The following is a 23619-nucleotide window of genomic DNA, read 5'->3' on the forward strand; positions in this document are numbered from 1 at the left end:
TCCTGCCTGTCTGTAGTGTGTTTCATCCACAAAAAAAAGTACAAAAGTACCTGTGAGCTAACAGTCCCTGGAAAACAGAGAGAAGAGTAGTCAAAATCAATAGGAAATGAGGTATAAAAATCAACTCCTTTATCAAATGCTGGTGATTTATGAGAGCAACTGAAGAAACAGAGATTAGTTTTCAAATTATGTGAAAGCTTAAGCTTGTAGGGTAGTTTGTCCAAAAGTCGTTTGATCTGTCTTGCTAAAGACATAGCCCTGACTCTATGTATTTAACAGGATGTTTCTCATAGAATCCTTTCTTATAAAAACAGACACCGGAAACATTAGAGGCAAATTTCTTGTAGTGCCACAACTTCCCAGACAGCCTAATTTGACTCTCAGTATAGCTGATGGTGAAAATCCTGAAAGACTTCAAGAGGCATCAGATGACTGAGCTCTTTCTAATTTATACTGAACCTCAGCTTGGAAGCTCTGTGTGTGTGTGTGTGTGTGTGTGCACTGCTTGCTATAGCTTTTAAAAGCCCATGTCCTTCATGTTCTATAACGAAGTCTGCTATATAGCACTACTGCACTGATGTGTTTCCAAAATGTTAATCAGTACTTATCAGTGCAGCAAATGCATGGCATGCTGATGCCAGAGATAGTTTTCTCAATCATAAACAAAGTTATTTAAAGGATTAATGTTTTAATTAGGATTTCCATTCTCTGGTTTGAGCCCTCTGTAACTTAAAATGGTCTCATCAAGCTCCATATAGTTATGTATGCTATAGCACATATTTTCTGTGCCATATGTCCTGCTATTCTCTCTTCCCTTATCAACTTTGTTTGATATCTTACATTTGAAATTCAGTCCTGGTTTCAGCTGGGACAGAGTTAATTTTCTTCCTAGTAGCTGGTACAGCTTTGTGGTTTTGATTTAGTATGGGAATAATGTTGGTAACACAACATTATTTTAGTTATTGCTAGGTAGTGATTACTTCAAGTCAGGCTGGGAGGGGCTGATCGCTGCTTGGTGACAGGCTAGGCATCAGTACTTAGTGAGAAATTGTACTGTATATTACTTATCTCAATTGGATTTTATCCCTCTTTTTTCCTTCATTACAATTATTATTATTACTACTGCTACTATTATTATATTTTATTTCAATTATTAAACTGTTCTTATCTCAACCCATGGGTTCTAACTTTTTTTCTGTTTTCCTCCCCATCCCACTGAGGCAGGGGAGTCAGTAAGAATCTGCATGGTACTCAGTTGCTGGTTGTGGTTAAACCATGACATGAATAAATATACTCTTTCTTGATTCAACGCAGAGCACCAAGTATAATGAAAACAAGTCATCAAAGTAATCTTCTAGTCATTATCTGAAAGGCAATAGCAAACATAGATGAGGTACAATTATTAAGCTCAACATGAGCCAGCAGTGTGCACTTGCAGCCCAGAAAGCCAACCGTATGCAGGACTGCATCAAAAGAGTGTGACCAGCAGGTTGAGGGAGGTGATTCTCCCTCTCTTCTGCTCTGTTGAGATCCCACCTGCAGTACTGTGTTCAGCTCTGTGGTCACCAACACAAGAGGGACGTGGACCTGCTTGAGTGAGTCCAGACAAGGGCCATGGGTCAGAGGGCTGGAGCACCTCTCTTGTCAAGAGAAATAGTTGAGAGAAGGTTGAGAGAGTTGGGCTTCTTCAGACTGGAGAAGAGACCTTATATAGTCTTCCAGTACCTAAAAGGGACCTATAAGAAATCCTGAGAGGGACTTTTTATAAAGGAAGGTAGTGATAGGACAAGGGGGAATGGCCTTGAGCTGAAAGAGGGGAGATTTAGATATTAGGAAAAAATTCTTCATTATGAAGATGGTGAGACACTGGCACAGGTTGCCCAGAGAAGTTGAGGATGCCCCATCCTTGGTAGTGTTCAAGGCCAGGTTGGACAGCATTTTGAGCAACCTGGTCTAGTGGAAGGTGTCCCTGCCCATGGCAGGGAGGTTGGAGCTAAACAATTTTAAGGTCTCTTCCAACCCAAACCATTTTGTGATTCTCTGATCATTAATGAAAAATTGATCAAAAAGATAAGGAAGCATAATATATGTGTAATTGTATTAGATATTTGCAGGTAAAATACAGCAAAATGTGTTTATATTCACTTATAAGGGAGACAGAAGGGTAGGCTAGTCATCTTTAAAAGTGAAAGATGGTATCTTCTTTGGAAAACTTTTACTGGCTTTAGTTATTTTGTTTTGTTATGTTTAGTAAAGTCCCTTTCTGACAATTTCAGTCTCTCTTCTCCGGTAATAAAACTAAATATATTGAAGTTTACATGATACATTAGATGGTGAGAGTTGCAAGGGAAACTAAGAAAATGGTACAGTGTGTCCTGGGTTCAGCAGTAGCAGTCATTTTTCTCCTTCTTAGTAGCTGCTGCAGTGCTGTGGTTTTGACTCCCAGCCTGAGAACAGCAGTGATAACACCGATGTTTTTAGTTGTTGCTCAGTAATGTTTACTCTGACCAAGGACAGTCTGAGCCTCATGCTCTGCCAGGGAGGAGGGGAAGCCAAGAGGAAGCAGGGACAGGACACCTGACCCAAACAAGCCAAAGGGGTATTCCATACCACAGCACGTCATGCCCAGTATATAAACTGGGGGTAGTTACCCGGAAGGGCGAAATCACTGGCGTCAGGCTGGGTATCGGTCGGCTGATGGTGAGCAGTTGTATTCTCTTCCCTTGTTATTTCGCTTTTCATTATTATTGTTGGTGGTAGCAGTAGTGATTTGTGTTATATCTTAGTTACTGGACTGTTTTTATCTCAACCCGTGGGAGTTATATTCTTTCGATTCTCCTCTCCATCCCTCCAAGAGTGGGGGGGGGGGGAAGAAGAGGAGGGAGTGAGCGAACAGCCGCATGGTTTCCAAGTGACAGGCTGGGCTTAAGCCACGGCAGGTTATATGAAAACACAGCAAACCTTTAGGGAAACAACTCACAGATTATGTGGAATAAGATCTAGCTTACTCTTTTCCTCTCAAATTATTAAGGGGTCTGACCAGATCACATCAAATTCTTATTTCCTAGGAATAATTCTGCATAACTTATGAGTTTCACAAGCTACTTCCTTTTCCAGTGAGCAACTATTTAACTTCGAGCTGTTTGCCTATCCTCGCATTTTGGCCCCAGTTCTTACTGCAAGCTGCGTCTTTTTGATCCATGATGTCCCTGCCCTACCACACCACAAAGCCCATCATGTGCTTCAACCTACCTGCTCTGCCTAGCTTAGTATAAGAGTTCATCATGCTGCAGCCCAAATGGCATGGCCCAACAACAGCAAGGCAGGATTTTCAGCTGCACCTGCACAAAACTTGGTGATGAATTTTTAATCAGTGCAAAAAAAAACAGTGCTGATCTGCTGTGTGAGATGGCCACTCCCTTCTGAGAGTGCCATTTGTTTCCAGCGCCCTTTCCAGATCAATTAGCCCATTCTGATGGCATCTTTTTCATAGCTGGACTACATATCATTGCTCCCTCAAATACATGTCAATTGCCAGCCCTTTGCACACCAGCAATAGTAATAATATACTGAGAAAAGAGAGCAGGCAGATTGAAAGACCTTAAAAAATCTCAAATAGACCTGTGGAGGTCTGGGTCTCTTTTAATTCACTCAACTACCACCTAATTCGAGCTCTATCAGTCTTAACACATCTCTGCAGAACTCTTTTCAGCAGTGGTGTTTCGGTAGGTGGCACTCTGTCCTTGGAATCTGCCTGGAGTCCAGCATGAACTTCTAGCACAAAAGAAAGTCAACTACTTCAAAGCTTGAGTAAAGGGTTGCTGTGGCCAGCGCTGTAGGGGCCCTCGGCACTCACCTCAGCCCTTCCCTCCCTCCACCCTGGCCATACTGCCCTCTTGGAGGGCTGAAATTCAGTGGTCAGCAGGCCAATCTGCCTGAAACGTGTATTAGTTTCACAGAGGCAATGGACATCATCATGTTCAGTAAGCAAATAGTTAACTTCTCAAAGTACTGCAAATCACCTACAGAATTACACAGTGTTTTGTTACATACCACACAATGTAAGAAAAAACCCAAAGCCAGCACATTGGAGGAAAAAAATTGCAGTCCAGGGTTCAATATTCAGCTGTAGTGGCTATCTGGAAACCAAATTGTATTCATTTGGCTTTCCAGAAAGTATACCACAGAGGTAGTTGATGACAGTAACAGCTGGTGCCCAGGACCAAGATCTCCCTGAAAATGTAAATCAAGGGACAGGGCAGTTTGATCAGTAGGTGAGCAAACAGCTGTTTGTCTGTGGAGGTCAGTACAGAAGGATCATTAACTCCTCCTCGAAGAGACTTTTTTGTATTCAGGAAACCTGGTCAAGGCATGATTACTGTAGTACCACCCACTATGTTTTCTTTGCTGTTTATCCCCGACGTTCATTTGCTCTTGATGGATTTGCAGGAAAGCTGTTGTCCAAGCTCACAGGGACTCAGAACTAGGTTATTGTTTCATCTGGAATTTTCGGCTACATTCTATGACACTATTGAAAACTCATTGATGAAGGAATTCAGATGACATGTGTAACAAAGGAAAGTCTGCAGACATGGCTAATAAGAAAACCAGGCAAAATCTGCACAACAAATACCTGATTAAAACTGTATTTGGAAATGGCTGAACACTCATTTTAGTAGTAAAACCTCATTCTAGAGGAAACACAGTACAAAGGCAATCACTAAGTAAAAGCATAACACTGTTTTTCATTTTCTTCGACCTGCTCATTTCCTACCCTGGCAAGTATCTCCTAAAGCAGATTATCAAAATGAAACAATGCTTGATGTTGTAATAGGGTAACATGGTTCCTGCAGTCAAATTTAAGAATTGCCAATTATACTTTATTATAAACTTGTACGTTTTTCAGCACCATAAGTGTTCTGTCCAGGGACAGATGATGAGCGAGTTGAGAGTCTGTGGGTGAGAATTAAGGGGCAGGCTGGCAGGGGGGATACTGTTGTAGGTGTCTGTTACAGACCACCGGATCAGGGTGAGGAAGTTGACGAGGCCTTCTACAGGCAGCTGAGAGCGGCCTCACAGTCACAGGCCATGGTCGTCGTGGGGGATTTTAACTTCCCTGATGTTTGCTGGAAGGACCACTCAGCAACCCAGCCACAGTCCAGGAGGTTCCTCCAGTGTATGGATGATAACTTCCTCCTGCAAATGGTGGATGAGCCAACCAGGAGAGGAGCGCTGCTGGATCTCATCCTCACTAACAAGGAGGATCTGGTCGAAGCAGTAAGGGTTGAGGGCTGCCTTGGTTGCAGCGACCACGAGATGGTGGAGTTCAGGATCTTGTGTGGCAGGACTAGTAGAATACCAAGTAGAATTGCAACCCTGGACTTTAGCAGGGCAAACTTTGGTCTTTTCAAGCAATTGCTAGGGGAAATCCCATGGGCAGGGCTGCTTGAAGGTAAAGGGGCCCAAGATAGTTGGTTGACATTCAAGGACTGCTTTTTCCATGCTCAACATCGGAGCATCCCGACACGTAGAAAGTCAAGGAAGAGGGCCAAGAGACCTGCGTGGCTAAATAGGGAATTGCTGGGTATGCTCAAGTGGAAGAGGAGGTCATGGAAGGAGGGGCTGGCCACTTGGGAGGAATATAAGGCTGCTGCTAGAGGATGTAGGAAGGCAGCTAGGAGGACTAAGGCATCCTTAGAATTAAACCTGGCAAGAAGGGTCAAGGACAGCAAAAAGAGCTTTTTCAAATACATGGCAGATAAAACTAACACCAGAGGCAATGTAGGCCCACTGATGAACGAGATGGGTGCCCTGGTGACAGAAGATAAAGAGATGGCAGAGTTACTGAATGCCTTCTTTGTCTCTGTCTACTCTGCTGCGGGCAGTCCTGAAGAGCCCTGTACCCCTGAGACCTTAGATGAAGTCAGGTCGACGGAGCGGTTTGCCTTAGTCGATGAGGAATGGGTTAGAGACCACTTGAGCAACCTGGACATCCATAAATCCATGGGTCCAGATGGGATGCACCCGCGGGTGCTGAGGGAACTGGCGGAAGTCATTGCTAGACCACTCTCCATCATCTTTACCAAGTCTTGGGAAACGGGAGAGGTGCCTGAGGACTGGAGGAAAGCAAATGTCACTCCAGTCTTCAAAAAGGGCAAGAAGGAGGACCCGGGTAACTATAGACCGGTCAGCCTCACCTCCATCCCTGGGAAAGTGATGGAACACCTTATCCTTGGTGCCATCTTAAGGCATATCAAGGATAAGAGGGTTATGAGGGGCAGTCAACATGGCTTCACCAGGGGGAAATCATGTTTGACCAATCTCTTAGCCTTTTATGAGGAAATAACACGGTGGATGGATGATGGCAGAGCGGTGGATGTGGTCTACCTTGACCTCAGCAAAGCATTTGACACAGTCTCCCACAGCATCCTCACGGCTAAAATGAGGAAGTGTGGACTGGATGATCAGGTAGTGAGGTGGACTGCGAACTGGCTGAAGGAGAGAAGCCAGAGAGTTGTAGTCTATGGGGCTGAGTCTAGTTGGAGGCCTGTAACTAGTGGAGTGCCTCAAGGGTCAGTACTGGGACCGGTATTATTTAATATATTCATCAATGATTTAGATGAGGGAATTGAGTGTGCTGTCAGCAAGTTTGCTGATGACACTAAGCTGGGAGGAGTGGCTGACACGCCAGAAGGCTGTGCTGCCATCCAGCGAGACCTGGACAGGCTGGAGAGTTGGGCAGGGAATAACTTGATGAAATATAACAAGGGAAAGTGTAGAGTCCTGCATCTGGGCAGGAACAACCCCAGGTTCCAGTATAGGTTGGGGAACGACCTGTTAGAGAGCAGTGTAGGGGAGAGGGACCTGGGGGTCCTAGTGGACGACAGGATGACCATGAGCCAACACTGTGCCCTTGTGGCTAAGAAGGCCAGTGGCATCCTGGGGTGTATTAGAAGGGCGGTGGTTAGTAGGTCGAGAGAGGTCCTCCTTCCCCTCTACTCTGCCCTGGTGAGACCGCATCTGGAATATTGTGTCCAGTTCTGGGCCCCTCAGTTCAAGAAGGACAGGGAGCTGCTGGAGAGAGTCCAGCGCAGGGCAACGAAGATGATTAGGGGAGTGGAACATCTCCCTTATGAGGAAAGACTGAGGGAGCTGGGTCTCTATAGTTTGGAGAAGAGGAGACTGAGGTGTGACCTTATAAGTGTCTATAAATATATAAAGCGGGAGTGTCACGAGGACGGAGCCAGGCTCTACTCAGTGGCAAACAATGATAGGACAAAGGGTAATGGGTACAAACTGGAACACAAGAGGTTCCACTTAAACTTGAGAAGAAACTTCTTCTCAGTGAGGGTGACGGAACACTGGAACAGGCTGCCCAGGGAGGTTGTGGAGTCTCCTTCCCTGGAGACATTCAAAACCCGCCTGGACGCATTCCTGTGTAACATTATCTAGGTGTTCCTGCTCCGGCAGGGGGATTGGACTAGATGATCTTTCGAGGTCCCTTCCAATCTCTAACATACTGTGATACTGTGATAAGACTTCCTTTCTTCAGCTCTTTCTCTCAATGAAAGTTGTAATTACTTAACCTTATTTCTTCCTGTCCCCAAATAACTTACAGGCAATTGAGAATGAATGTTTTTATTTATGAAGCAACACAAGACTGTAATTTCCCAGCAGAGCAGGGGGACCTCTCCAGAATATCAATCTGTTTGAAGCAGTTTGGTAAATACAAACAAGCTATCCAGAGAGCTCTAGTCATAAGCTCATGTCATTTGCATTAAGAGACATCTAGACAGAAGACTGGAAGAGTGTGCTCTGGAAGACTCACACACCATCCATATCAGTCCTGCTCCTTACAAGTATGAACAAACTACACAGGTCCATAATCTCAATGACAAGTTATTGTTTAGGAAATAACCAAGAAAGAAATGGTATTTTTTTTACCTTTTTGACAAGATGAGGGATTGTCATGATTTCCCTAGTGATGGGCAAGGATGATCTTAAAAGCAGCATTTTCTGTGCCTCCCTGCCATCATTGTGACCTTAACGTGCTGTTTATAAGTCTGGAGAAGCTGTGCTCCTCTGACCTGAACACAGGCACACCAAGACCCTTCTCTCCAGCTGCTGCATTACAGCAGCAGCATTACAGTTCCCTCTTTTGCAGTTATTTTCACAAGGTCAGAAATCACAGACGGCTACGACTAGTTTTCCTAAGAAAAGGTGAAGAACACGCCTTTTTTAAATAACAAATGGGCAAGGAACAAAGACTACCAGTCACCCAGTTAACCAGACCTACAAAACACTATTAGCAATTTCAGATGTTTATCATTACTTTGGATGCTTTAAAGTGTTTTTCCAAATCATTTGTTTTAAAGGATTAAAAAAAATATGATCACATGAGTAAATGGTTAAAGTGGCGTGGAGAGCTGGTGCAACACCTTTTGAAGAACTACAGGAACTTATTCCCTAAATAGCCCTCTCAAAGAGGACACTTAACAGGAACCTGTGTTCAATGTGCAGCCAGTAAAACAGGCTCCATGAAAACATATATGTATTTGTACCACCCCAGGAGACCACTCTGAAAACTACAGGAGATACATGAGCCTGATCTCAGTTGCTTATCACAGGTTTGATGTTTTTTTTTCTAGTAGTTTAACTTAGACCTATCAAGACTAACTTCTCTCTGAATCTCCTCTCTCTCAAAGTTATCATGTTTCTGTGCTTTCCCTTTCAACTTTTTAATCCTATTCCTGTGTTTTTCTTCTTTCTTCTATTTTTAACTCTCCTTGTCATCCACCTAACATAGTTTACTAATAATAATTCCTAATTCTGATTGATATACACTGTTAAATTAGAGCAGTATCTAGAGCTTCTGGCCAAGCGGAACTGCCTTTTGCTGCTGCTGTGAGTTCGATTTTTACCATCCCAATACACATTTGAGCTATAAGATGAACGTGAGAGATGAAAGCCTTCCATCTGCTTCTTCAGCGTGGAACTGAGTCCAGTGAGATGGAGAAAACCAGGAGTCCATCATAAGGGCACTGCTAAAGCAGGAAATGTTGCAGAGGGCCATGGGTACAAACCACCATAAAAACCACATAAACAAACAAACAGCTTTTGAAGCTTCCAAAAGTAGATGTTATCTTCCTCAGCATTTAACAGTTGCCTAACTTCCATTTGGTTACAGGAAGTTTCACATTCACTATCACATAACTTAAGCTTTTGTTGTCATTTTTCCTGCACTATACAAATCACTAAAAAGACCAAGTGGGGCATTTGAAAACATCGCTTGAAACCTCACTTAGAGGACTGTTTAATCTCTCTCTGTGCAATATAACCTGATGGTCTGGCAACCATCAAATGCTCCTGCAATAAGCAACACTTGGTGCCTTCCTGTCCCAGTGCTCACAAGTAAGGGATCAGTGAGCATACAGCAGATGTAAACCTCAGTGATCACAGTACATCAGAAATTCATGCCAGAAATTTCTCCTCTCTTGCAATTTTTATTAAAGTTGATGCATTTTTCATAGTCTTTTTCTGTCATTTTATAATTATATTAATCTTTCTCTTCACATAATGTTAAGCAGATTTCTAAAAAAAAATCTCATTTTGGAGCTCCATGAAGTAATACATAAGTTTCATACTAGCAATATATATTTATATAAGACATCAAATGGAAGGATTTTGCTCCTAAATTGTAATCTGTTTCATTAGTCAGATAGAGCTGGAGAAGAGATACTACAACTCATACAAACCTTCCTTGTATTTCTAAAACAGTTAAAAAACCCCATCTCCAGTAGCTGTCCGTACTTCAGCTGTCCAATTTTTCTGTGAGCATTCTGGTCTCTTAATATTACTCAAAGGAGAAATGAAAATTGAAGTCACAAAAGAAGAGTCTAGAATAATGTTGAGTTTCAGTTAAACCTGCACAAAGCTCAAGATCTTCATTTGCCCTGAAGATACCCCATTATGCAAGTACTTCCATGGAATGATGAATCTTACAAGCCGTTCATGCCACAATATTCACACTAAACACTATATTTCCCCCTCCTTCTCCTCTCTTTCAAATTTAATTTGGGCTTTCAATGATGTTTTTTGAACAGGCAGGAGGAGGTAGTGGGCATGTGGATGGAGGGGCAATTTATTTGCTAGTTTTGTAATGGTGTTTGTTCCTATTCATATTGTTTTGTAATGATGTACACTATGAACTCTCAGTAATCCTGGAACCAGCATTTCAGCTCAAGCTACACCCTTCCACTGGTCAGAAAACAGCATCATCATGTTAAACACATTCATGTAAAACAAATGGTGGAGCAGAAGACAATGACAAATAAACAAAGGAAAAGAACAAACTAGATAGTGGCTTTAATGAATGGCAGTAAGTATGAAAGGCAATTTTTCCTGCTGGCATAATTCTTTAATACCAATATGTGCTGGTTTATGACCAGATCACAATGAATATTCTTATATATCTGAACTGAGAAGGGAGAAGAACACCTGTAGGGAGGAGCATCATGCATGTAAGCTGTTACTGTGTGTTTCCTGCTTTCCCTAGTGAATATATGTTTCCTGGAAGAAGATGCAATGCGGCTCATCCCAGATCATTAACACTAGCTTGAACACATTAGAGGAAAGGTAGGTAGAGGAAGTGGTTTACACTGCCCAACCTACTGCTGTTGCTCTTAGGCAAGTCAGATAATATCTGCGGATCACAAATTTTTCCTGTCTAAAGCTAGGTTATCTCATGTAATTTGACACTTGGCAATCTGACAACTATAAGGGGATTTGAGAATTTTGGATTAAAAAAAAAAAGAAGGCATTTTACAGATTTTTATTCACAGCATGTTGCATTAGGTATTTCCAGAGATCTGATTATCTCTTTGTCATATACCCTATTTCTAGACAGAATACCTATGCACTTCACACCTGTGGAATGACTAATAGGGGCACTGAATGTCTGCTGCCTTCCAGCCAGGTTGGAATCCATTAGTCTTGAATTCTTGATACAGATTTTTGTTTGTTTTGGGGTTTATACACATATGTAACATGCACCCATCCCTGCAAAGTCCAGTAAGACCAATGCCAGAAGTCATTCGAACTCCAGCGAACAGCAGTTCAATCATGGAGATGCAATGTGGTTTGCTGTGTCCCTCTGTATCTTGTAGGCATTAAGGATGAGACTTTGACAATTTCTCTGCTTCCCTTTATGGTTCTCTCTGTTCCAGTATTATTTGTCCTCCTAGCTGGGCAGAGGCATATCCCATTTCAATATGTGTTAGACTCACAGAGAGTGCGAAGATATACAAGAGGAGAACCATTTGGTGCAGAAATAGTCACCTGCTTCTTAATTAGAAGACCAACTGTCCAAACAAAAGAATGAATTGCATGCCTGGTTTGCTGTGATAGAGGGATAGGAAGCCTCAAATTACACAATTTACAAAGAAGACACCTGTGCTACAGCCCACTTACTTGCAGCTTGTAATCAGGAGATGACAAGGTCAGATTTTTATCTGACAATGAAGAAAATTTGGGGATTTTTTTTCCTCTCTCCTTTTCTTGCATCTTTAGGGATTCCTAAAAGCTTAAACACCTCAGACTATGTATGTTAAACAAACAAACAAACACACACACACACATAAACAAAAACCCCCAACAAACACACAAAAAAGTAACAACAGAAAAAAACAATCCAAAACCACCAACATCAAAAACTTAAACCCTAAGTCAAGTAGCTTGTCCCAGACAACTAAAAAAACATGTCCTTGACATAAACTTCTTTATTTCTCTCTTGTTTACTGCAAGACCTTCCATTTCTCATGGTTCTCACAGATAGTTTTAAAGTTCATGATTACAATGGGGTTATGAAAAAACTACAGCTTGACTTAGCCAGAATCTGAGTGCAGGTAGTTTCCACTGCCTACAGAGATAGTGGTGGGAGGGGAGAGATAGAATACTTTAAACTTTTTATTTCTCAAGCCTCTGCTCTGGTAGTGTGCCCTGCACCAAATAAAAATGAGGATTTTTATCTAACCAGATTGAATTTATACCCAGAATATTACTGCTAATAGAACTATGCACTGGTACAAGACAATGTGCAACTGTCTTAGAAGAAATGAGAGTCTTCTGTGCCTGCACACACACACCCCACACCCTCCCCCCCCTCCCCAATACTCTTACCCTCATTTTAGACCAAGGCATTTCCATGTGATTCAGAATGTGCAGAGCTAGCGCTCTATCTTCAGAGATTTGCTCCAGACCAGAGGTACTGGTACATCATATGAGAGCTGTCAGCACAAAATGCTGCTGCCTGGGGCTACATTCTCAATACGTACATGTATATAGCAGAATTGAGCATTGTCTGAAAGTGATGCGAGTCTGAGCATCCTGGGCTCACCACTGAAGTCTCTGCCAAGGGAAAAATAGCATTCAACTTAGAGAGCACTTGGCTCAGGTAATCCCTAAGCACCAAGAGCATTATTTTTACAGGTACCAATCCTGATTTGGGAAGGTAGTTAAGCCTACTTGTTCTGCTAGGTCAGGCCAAGGTAAGATCAGAATCTTTTAAGCAGGAACCCTTTATTCTGAGTTTATCAAGTAGGAATGATAGAGCTCACAGCCAAGCTCCCAAGATCTAGCTCATCCTTTGACTGTCAGGATCTTGCTGCAGTAAAATGTAAATAGGCTACATATACACACTAGATGTCTTAAGGGAAGAATAATAATTAGCCTCAAGTCTGAGGAAAGACAGAAGCAACTCAGTTGGGAAAATCTATACCAGCTCATCCTATTTGCAAGGAGGAAAAGGGTCAGTTTAGCAGCTGCTGTCAGACTGCACCAGCACCCAGCTCAAACATTTCATCCTTCCAGAGCAAACAATTTTACTCAGACTTTGGCCTGAGTAGAGTTTGGATCTTGATCTAAATCCTTACCACATGAGCAAGAAGATATCCCACTCACCCCAACTGGCCACTTAATACCCCGCTGCACTGCTGAAGAAAGAAGGTAGCAAATGACGCTCAGAAAGCAAGAAGCAGGATGCCTCCCAGGTAATTTTGGAAGCTGAAGCAGAAAAAATGTGGTTTGTTTACATTTTGGAGAAGTCCATGCATAATTGCAGGGAAATTGACTGTCTGGAATAAGCACTAATTCGTGACAGAAAAACTTGATAATCTGTCTCCTGACAAATCTACTTAATCTGTGCTTGTAACATAAATTACTTATTCTGACACAATGAATATTTTAAACTGATTTGGATGAACAGAAATATTAAGATTTCCAAAATGAGAAATGTGCATTTTCCTCTCTGTGGCAACCCTTTCAACTTGAGCATGAGCTAATGCAGGTTGCAAAAATCTTGTTTTACTTCTCCCTGAATTTACAAGAACAAAGCAATCAGGATACAAAATGTTTATGCTGTTCAGTCCCAAGTTCTAGCCACAGATTGATGGACACACTGCTAATTAAGTGCATCCTAAGTGTTTGGTATTCCTCTCTAAAATCAACACTCTGCCTTAACAAAACCCTGTTTGTTCTCATTGAAGTGTTATTGCTATTGATAGAGTTTAGGCGTAAAAGCTAACAGCTTTTTTTTTTAAATGAGCTCTTACTATCTAGGTCTTTAAAGTGACCTATGTTTCACCAAAGAACATCTGCATCGGCTACAAAAGGACAATGCTATCTGGTACCAGAGATTTCAGAGATTTCTCTGTGATAACAAAACATTTTCTCAGCCACTGCTTTAATTATCTTTTAACAGAAAAACAGCTCCCAGCTGTTGATTCATAACATGCAAAGCTATGTATTGTGACTACTGAGATCTTTTGTAAATATCCAGACCTATCTATTTTCAGAAATGTTACTTTGTTGTTATTGCAATCACCTAACAAAAGATGAAGAGAATTATACTGCACAGCTTCTCCTTGACTATTTACAAAAAGCTTATTAGAAACAGAATTGAATATCTAAAGTTAGAATAATAGAAACCACTTCCCACGTAAAAGTTAAATTGCTGCCAAGTCATCTAGGGCCATTAATGTGCTGATAATTACATCAGTCCATTACTGTCTTGTTGCTTAAAGAAAATAAAAAAGCAGCAAATTTGACGTTAGAAGAGAAAGCAAACTCCATGGAATAGAAAGGGCCTTTCGTTCCCATTTGTAATGCACAAGTAGTTTCTGGCAAATAGAGAAAGTATAGTCCTACCACATACACTCTGTAAAACATTAAGGATAGGATACTCCATTAATATTTTTTCCATAAAGAAAAGATAGTGATCCCACAATATGAGAAGCCAGACATACTAAAAATACTCAATTATTTCTTCAAACGGACTGACTATAGTCCAACTGTCAACACACTGCAAGTTCTGCACAGCTCAGACAAAGACTTTGTTTCTACTTCGTATTTTCTTTTTGCTACAGAACATGAGCCAACATAGGAACTATGCAACATGACAGATTTTGTCACAACTGGATCTCGCAATTCTATGTCAAGCACCAATCTCTGCAAAATTAAGGTCACACCCTATTTCTTCCTTTCTTTCTTCAAATAATACATATTTCTTATTCAAAGACATCATACAGGCTTTCTGCACAGACTATCAAGCACTGCCTTATTAGTGGCCAAATACAAGAGCATGTTGAAATCCCTTGTGGCCACATATCAGGCAGGTGTTCTACAGACTACTCCAGTGCAAAACTGTGCATTGAAACACTGAAGAAATCCACTGCCACTGATAAGAGGAGCTGATTATACCAGCAAAGCTGGAGGAGAGAATAAAATATGGTATTAAAAGACATTTAAGTGAGAAGTTATGAAGTCAAATCAGACAAAGTACCATGGAACTGTGTCAGAGGGCAACCTCATACTGATCATGTCAGATCAGGGGTGCAAGGGACCACTAACTCTCTCACAGCTCTTCTGAAATTTAAATCTTCATCATGGCAGCCACATGCTGTATTGGAGGTCTGGTTGTTAAGCATACCAATGCACATCTCTGTTATGTGTTGCAGCCTCTGCCCAGAAAAAATTTATATCATCAGCTATTAACAGTAAAACATACTAAAAGACCTCAAATAAAAAAAATCCATAAAAGCTTAAATTCTAGGTAATTTTCATTTGGTTCCTTGATTAAAGCATTCTCCATGCTTCTCATTACCAGTGCTTTTGTCTTTTCATTTGAAGGATAAAATTCACAGGCAGTTGAGGCAGTGGAAAGAAGAGCAAGGATGACAAAACTCGAAGTAAAAATTCATACATTTGTAATTCTGAGACCTTACCTCAGAAGCACGCTGTTAGGATTAATAAGTAGGATCACTGGCGTGGAGGGCAAGAAGACTGCATAATAGACTTCTGGGGAACTTTCACATCTGTCCAGTGTTCACACATTCATATTTTGCAGTAGGCAAGCCCTCACTCACAGTTGGAAGTGTTAATACGCCCACATAGGTTTAGGCAATTATCGTGATATTTATGTATGCAAGGTGTGCATTTCCACTTTGACTGCTGTAAATCTGTGGTCATGTAGAAAGATATTTTGCTGACCAAAAAATCACAACATAAAACAGAGGAAAAATAGACATCTTTTCTGTCTTTCCTATCCTTTGGCATATTGTCCCATCCACTCTTTTGTGCTTGTTCTGATGTTTTCACTGATCCAATTCATCTTGCCAACCTGACAGAAAACATTTTTCATTGGTTGGATATTCTGTCAATTTTGTGCTTCCAGAAAAGGGGAATGGAGACTCCTCTGCTTAACAGTATTAGTAACACTAGACTGCTAAAATCATTTGAAGCCAAAATGTGCAACTAATTTTTAAAATCATGCATAACCAGCCACAGTACAATGAAAGAAAGCATGATGTAAAAAATCACTGGTTTTCCATGAAAACACCTTTAAATAAACAAACATGCACTTGTTTTTAAACAAGAATGATTTTTTAAAATTAAGATGTGGATCTGCTTTCATCATGGTTTACTTCTTTTACTTCTTTTTTTTTTTTTTTTTGCAAGGTATGCAAGTTAAGTCCTAAGAATCAGTATCTTGCCTTTGTTGTTTCAGTGATGTGTTGTTAAAAAGAAATCCCCTATACTACCAGTAATTATGATAAATTGGCACATTAAAGAGCACCGCTGGGGTAATTTTAACAAGTGGTTTTGGTTTTCTTCATAAAAGTAACACATTTAAAGGAGGAAAAATAATACTTTATTTTTGAAATAGCAAATGACCTCTATTTCTCTCATACCAGTGAGCAGAGGAACCATCAGCAAGGACTAACTGTTACTTTAAAATTAAGGTCTTTGTGCAGAAAAGGAAAAATTCTGGGTTCTCCTGGAAGCCCTTAATCCCTGCTTGAACTGTGCTATGGGCAAAAGAACAGCGGTTGTTGCTCCAGGTAGGATTTTTTTTCTGTCCTACCTGCAGGGTAAGCTCATCTGCACAAGATTCTTTCACTGTCAAATATACTGTATTTTCATGGACCTGAAGGGCTTTCATGAACTTACCAGCTTTGGTTCAGACTGAAGCAGATAAAGCTGCTGACACCTAGCCTGGCCTCAGCATTTGTGATTTGGAAGCCAGAAGAGTCCTTGATTTTCACACATGTTGCAATGGTAATTAAGTTTCTTCTCAGACAAGGATGAGATCTTGATAAGAAGTTGCAGGCTCACTCATGTCAAACTTATTGCCCAGAAATATATTCCTTATTAAGAAATAATCAACTGTCATTCCAGCAGCTAGAGAAAGATGTGAAATATACTGCACACGGTTCAAATATGCTGGTTACTTGTAAAAGAAAAAGGAACGGAGAGGCTCACGGACAGTTGCTAAGGTTAGTTTGGAGGCCCTGCTAGCCTGCATGTCCTTTCACCTTCCCATATCTCAGCAGCTCTCCTAATGGAGAAGCTCTTCTGGGAAGCAAGCTCCAGACATCAGTCCTCACTTGAATGGGTAACATCCTCCTTGAAGACTGTTTGAATATTCAAGATGCACAACATACGTTCTCCATAGCTTATTTCTTTAATTTCTTCCTCCTGTCTTGTAGATCTATTTTTTTTTTTTGAAAGCTGGAGGGTCTTTCCCCCTCTCATTTTCCTCTTACCCTCTCCAGTCAAGAACTAGAATTTTCTCAGCAATGGAAAGCAGTTGATCAGTCTGAACAGATAAGCCTTAAAATGTCAGTTTGGAGCAATACAGTCTTTTTATGCTCACATTCTGCAGTATTTTCAGTTTGAGTCCCATTTAAATTTGGAGCAATTCCAGGACCCATATGGGAAAATAGTCTTTCACAAGCCCTTGGTAGGCAGAATAAAGAAGCTATTGAATGGGCACAGATAAAGGCAGGTATGGCTCCTACTTCTAAGATCAGAGAGGTACTTATATTTGAAGAGTTTTTCCCCTGTAGTCTATTTCTTACACAATCTAACAGACCCTTCCTTTGAACATATCAGTGTGCATGACATTTATCAACTAAAAAATTCCATTCTCAGAAGTTTCCCTATACTTCATGTAGTGGTAATTCTCTAGATTACCCTTGTTAAGTAGTGAAGTGAGTACTTACCATTGCCTCAAAGAAAAAGTGGGATCACAGAAAAGAATTTAATAAAACCCTTCATCACTGTATCTCCACAACCAAATGGGACAAAATATTGGACTGTAACTCAATTTTGGCAAATATACTTTACATCCTTGCGAGAACAGCTAATTCAGGTGGATTATTTTCTGACAATAATTCTGACAATTATATCAGGTGGATTATTTTCTGACAATTATTTTCTGAAAGCCTAAGGCAGCAGAAGAAAAACAAAGTCATATTCAAGGTAAAACACACCCCACATTCAAAGACTGCTGCAGCATTTTGGGAATTAATAGTCTACTTATGCTTCTCTATGTGTTTTAACGGTCACCAGAGTACCTGCTTTTCAGAGCCATTAATTTTTCTTTTGGGATTTGGCTGAATAAAGAAGAAAAAAGGTGCCTGCAGATGCAGGGGACAGCAGAACTTGGTCAGAGAACATTTCCTACTGGATGGGAAAAATACTTGGCTATTACACCATTGCAGGTTTCTCTGTTGAAGTGCAGTTGTCTCGGTGAAACAGAAAATGAAGGGGGCAGCAAAGTCCACTACCCTTTACATTTTTCTAGAACACAGTTTCTCACACAAATACCTTAACATACCAGACTGCTGATATTTTCAGGATGGTCTCAGTATAAAAAGAATTCTGAAGTTTTTGGACAGACAGCTAGCAAAATATGTTTATACAGACACATGCAGATATTCTCGATAAGTCAATACTAATTTGCTATGCTGTTTAATGAAAGATCTGCCTCCAGTACTAATACCACCTTAAAATATATACATGAAGAGTGCTATCACATAATCTAACATTAAAAAAGCTTGAACCTTTAAGCCTTATCTTCTCAAAAAAATAGTGAAGCCACTGAAATTAATTTTAGATGGTCTGATTGGAAAACTTTCCTAACTTCACCCAACTCCTACACTCCAGCACTCCAGCCTTCCTGTTTCACTATTTAATTTCTCCCAAAGAATCCACCGTCTTCTACAAAATCATATCTTCCAAGCTGGACTGTTTTTTCTCAAAAAACAAACAAACAAAAAAAAAAACCCCCAAAAAACAAACAAAAAACAAAAACCTCCATTGTACTACAGGCAAACCCATTCAGACCTCCCAGCCACTGCAAGATGCACTTATGCCTCCACAACAGTTCTGTCACCTACTACTTCTATGTGTGCCCCCAGGTTTCTATTAATAAGTTTAGAGAAAATATGGCATAATTCCAGATAGTATATTTATTTTGTATGATCCAGGAAGTTGTAAAAATAAGAAAACTGAGGTGATAACAGACTTTGAGTCAGCTCCATAATGTTCAGGTTGTCAGAGATGTTATGACAACGCATGCTGCTACATCCCACAGTAGGCTGAGGAGAAACACAGAGCAAAACCTGCAGCCCTTGTAGACTGCAAACAAGTTAGTTCCTACAGACAGGTCATGATAAATTTATGGGGGGGTGGTGGTGGTGGTGTTTTGTGAGGGGAGAGGGGGGTGTTACAAAGGGAAATATAGTTCAAGAATGGGTGACTGGCAACCAAACAAATGCAGTGTTTTATTATATTATTCAGCCAGTAGTCTTGTCGGAGTTAAAGAAGACAAAGTGGTACAATCAAACAGACTGCATATGTCCACAGTAAATTAAAAAACCCACTTCAGAAAAAACCTTGGAGGAGGCAAGCCGCTTATGGACATAGATGCAACTGGTTAGATTCAATAGCATTTGAAAACTTGAGAAACTATGCAAAATTATATACATCTTACTGTCAGGAATCACATGGGAAATCTCTGAAAAAGTCCTATTTAAATTAAAGTACGCATACATTTTTTTCATGCAAAGAAGATACAATACTTAGTGCTTAGCATCACATTTTTTTTTTTTTAATTTTTTTTTTTTAATTTATTTGTGTGGGCTTAGGCTATATGTGGCCACAACATTGACTAATAGTTTGCAGAGAAAAATATTAAGGCCAAATTAACAACTTTCCTAGGCTACGCACAGAATGTAAGCCAGAGCTGCCTTGTAGTTGCCAGTCATTTTTTCTAAGAATAAGCCAATTGTACCTAGAGAGCAAGCAAGAGGCATGGCAGTAGTTCCTTATCCTGACACTATTTTCTACTTTCTATAGCATAAATCTAGGGTTTTTTTAAGTACCTCAGGTGTGAACAAGAAGGATGTAAATGAAATATACTCACATCCTTGGGCATAGTCCTACGAGAAAACCTCTGAGCATAAGTAAATCTCGTTGAAGATACATTGAGTCCATTATAGTACCTGCTTGCACACACTTGGTGGTACATAGTCACATGGAGAAGGGTGCCTTGTGCCTGGAGCACCACACCTCTGTGGTGTGGTGCAACCACTCAAGTCAATGACATCTGGGACCTGAGTGGTGTCATCTACAGCAGAAATAAACCTGTTTCATGTAACTAGGAAAAGGCAGAAATTCAGGTTTCATCTATCGTATGGACTCTGTCATAGTAAAAAACCCTATTGTAACAAACTATGAAGAGCCCTTGTAAACCTTTTCACAAAAGAATCACTCTGCTGAAATAGTTTCCCACAGTCTATGCCTTACAAGAATAATTACATTATGTTGTAGGCTACCTCTTCTGTCACCTAAGCTCTGAACGAGAGATATGAAGTACATACTTCTTTACAAGGTCTGAAAAGCTGTATATTGTCCTCACAAAACAGGTGTCTATGTACTTGATTAGTTTAATCTTGTTCCCCATTGATGTCTGTAGATACAGGAACAAAGCAGTTTGGCTAAATATGTAGCCATTCACAAATCACCAGAGATGTACAAATGTGTCTGCCTATTATGTGGGTTTTGTTATTTGAGCTTTGAAAGAGAGATACACTAGAGAACCAAAAGATTACATCTTTTAATAAAAAAAATGAATTGGAGTAATCATCTGGTTGGGAGACCTTTCCTAATTACATGTCATCTTATAACTTCTCTTGGGTTTATAGAACTTCTTAAATGCTAGTGATCTGAAAGAAAGACTGTGCTACAGGACTTGTTTCAAGTACAGTGCTAGAAAAACAATTTAATTTTTCAACTTTATGCATCAGGCACTTATGTACAAGGTTAGAGAAAAAGTTATTAATAACTGATGTTTTGATGTAATCAAGTGCTGGAGGTTTCTTTCTAACTTGGGTCAATATTTTTAATCCTAAAAAGTATTTGCAATAGTCTTTGGGACAAGGTTAATATCCAAATGATAAGGAAAGGTTTTTCTCATTGAAATGGGGACATTCTGGGTGAAAATTATTCAGCAGAATTTAACAGCCAGGAACAAGCTGCTCTGAAGCAGCATTATGCTACTTAGTGCAACAGGCAGTACATTTCCAAGATAGGTGGAGACCAATTAGACACAAACTGACAATTTTACTTAGCAATGACTCAATTTGCCCAAGGGTGAACTGCAGTCTGGTAAGGTCACATATGCTGTATGTTGTCTTTGGGATGCTACAGCAGAGCTCACCAACCATAAACTTGAAAGCAGGGAATACGATCCATCATCTGCATCTTCCGTTTCTTTTGAGCTGCCTTTTGTTTGCCCCTTGAGCTGAGGTCACATCCTACACTTCTCCAAGACGGCTGCTATATTTTGTCTATGAGGGACAACACAGGTCAAGGAACTTCCTTGGTTCTTGCTGTTTCCACCCACTTTGTCAGGGAGCAGGCATCATCTACACAGTGAAGAGTGTCAGAGAAAATAGTTTATTTTCCCATGCAAAATCTTTAGTTACCCACATTACCATGGGTTAATTAAGGTCACAGAGCAACAAGATGTGAAGATTACATAGACTTCTGTGCAGAAAGAAAGATGAGAGGATGAGGCTTAGTCCCAAATGGAGTAAATGCAGCAAGGAACCCCTTTTATGGTTACACCGAGTTAGTCAAAGGTAGGGTGATAAATTCCCACTTGACCTGAGAACATTTATAAGTAGAGCTCAAATGAACATTGTTAAAAGCTTCATTATTATGCAGTGAGACGCACAGCACAGTTTTCTGATGATTCAGTTTATGAAGAGGTTGTGTGAGCTCTTCCTTCCCTGATAACAGCTCTCGGCTTTTCACCTTTAGTGTCAGCCTCAAAATAGAAATATCTGTCAGTTTTCACAGTGACAAAATCTACAGAAACATCTCTGATCCATCAGAAGTAATCTAAATGCAACTTTCCTCCAAGCAATGCAAACACACTATTTTTATCTCTGTCACATCTCTTCTGTTTTCATCTTTTCTATAATAACATTAGACTCAATAACAAAGTCAAATGTAATGTAAACACTCAGTAAAGACTTCTTTGAAGTTTTGTTTCTGCAATTGATTGATTGACCAGGATTCACATCTAGATTTTGAAGCAGCCAGAATGAGTTTGGGGGACTCAAAGTAGGCTGACAAAAACTTTTACTATCTGATCCTGACGCAATGTGGCATTGAAAAACATTCTCATGAGTTACCATGCACCTTATCATTTCCAGTGTCAGGCATTTCAGCAAAAGGATCAAGCACTGTCTTCCTTCAGTAGCAAGCTCACTTCAAATCTACATCATTATGCGTTATGAGGACCCACCAAATATTTGCAAACAAGCTCTCTAGTGAATTTAGCCCTGTTTTCTGTCCTGCTTCCTACAAAGACAGCCACTATTCAGACATATGTTATTTCCCACAATCAGCCTGGCAAAAGGCAATGCGATAGTTCCCAGGCAGCTCAGCTGGCTTCAGGTGACAGTGTCATCTGCACTGACCTTTCCCCAGACAAGTAACTGCCAAGTATCAACAGCTGTTCTGCACTAACAAGGACAGCAAAAGCACATCCGAGATTGACACTTCTCACGTGCAAAGTCAGAACATGTGGAAAACAACTTTTCACCATGGAAACAGATCATGGGTTATTAAGGGGAGGTGTTTATAACAGTAGGTTATCACTATTATTTTTATTTTGTGAGAAGTGTTTTCAGCACACAAAAAAAGCCCTTAGAGGGTTTTCCTCTCAGCAGAACAACTTCCTTTTCTTTACAGGCACAGAAATATATTTATTTTCTCTACACGGCATCTGTAAATAGAGGATGCAATTTGTTTAGGGCCCCTTGTGAGGTGTTACATGGCCCATATACAGCTGTAGTAGGGAAAATTAGTTCAATCATTAAGAGTACCAGAGTAGCTCTAAAGGCCACTTAACTTGCTAAAAATAATTCCTTTCTTACCAGCACTGGGATAAGCTCCAGCAAGAGAGGGGCAGAGGTTTTTTGTTTGTTTGTTTGTTTGTTTTTTTGGGTCAATCTTTTCAAGCAGGGAAGGGCAAGCTGTTGAGTCCAAGACCACCCCCATTTTCAAGAAGGGGAAACTGGATGACCCAGGGAATTACAGACCAGTCAGTTTCACCTCTGTGCCTGGCAAAATCTTGGAGCAGATTCTCCTGGAAGGCACGCTAAGGCACATGAAAATCAACAAGGTGCTTGGTGACAGCCAGCATGGCTTCACTAAGGGGAAATTCTGCCTGACCAATTTGGTGGCCTTCTATGATGGGGCTACAGAACTGATGGACAGGGGTAGAGCAGTTGATGTCATCTATCTGGACTTGGGAAAAGCGTTCGACACTGTCCCGCACAACATCCTTGTCTCTAAATTGGAGAGACATCAATTTGATGGATGGACCACTTGGTGGATAAAGAACTGGCTGGATGGCCGCACACAAAGAGTTGTGGTCAATGGCTCAATGTCCGGCTGGAGACCAGTAATGAGTGGTGTCCCTCAGGGATCGGTGTTGGGACCGGTCTTGTTCAACATCTTTGTTGGTGACATGGACAGTGGGATTGAGTGCGTCCTCAGCAAGTTTGCTGATGACACCAAGCTGTGTGGTTTGGTTGATACCCTGGAGGGAAGGAATGCCATCCAGAGGGACCTTGACACACTTGTGAGGTGGACTGATGCCAACCTCATGAGGTTTAACCATGACAAGTGCAAGGTCTTACACCTGGGTCGGAGCGATCCCAGGCACAGCTACAGGTTGGGCAGAGAAGAGATTCAGAGCAG

This window comes from Pezoporus wallicus, unplaced genomic scaffold, assembly GCF_028554395.1.
Source record: "Pezoporus wallicus isolate ANWC-B61680 ecotype Strahan unplaced genomic scaffold, APGP_CSIRO_Pwel_v1 contig_2910, whole genome shotgun sequence".
NCBI classification, from domain to species: domain Eukaryota; kingdom Metazoa; phylum Chordata; class Aves; order Psittaciformes; family Psittacidae; genus Pezoporus; species Pezoporus wallicus.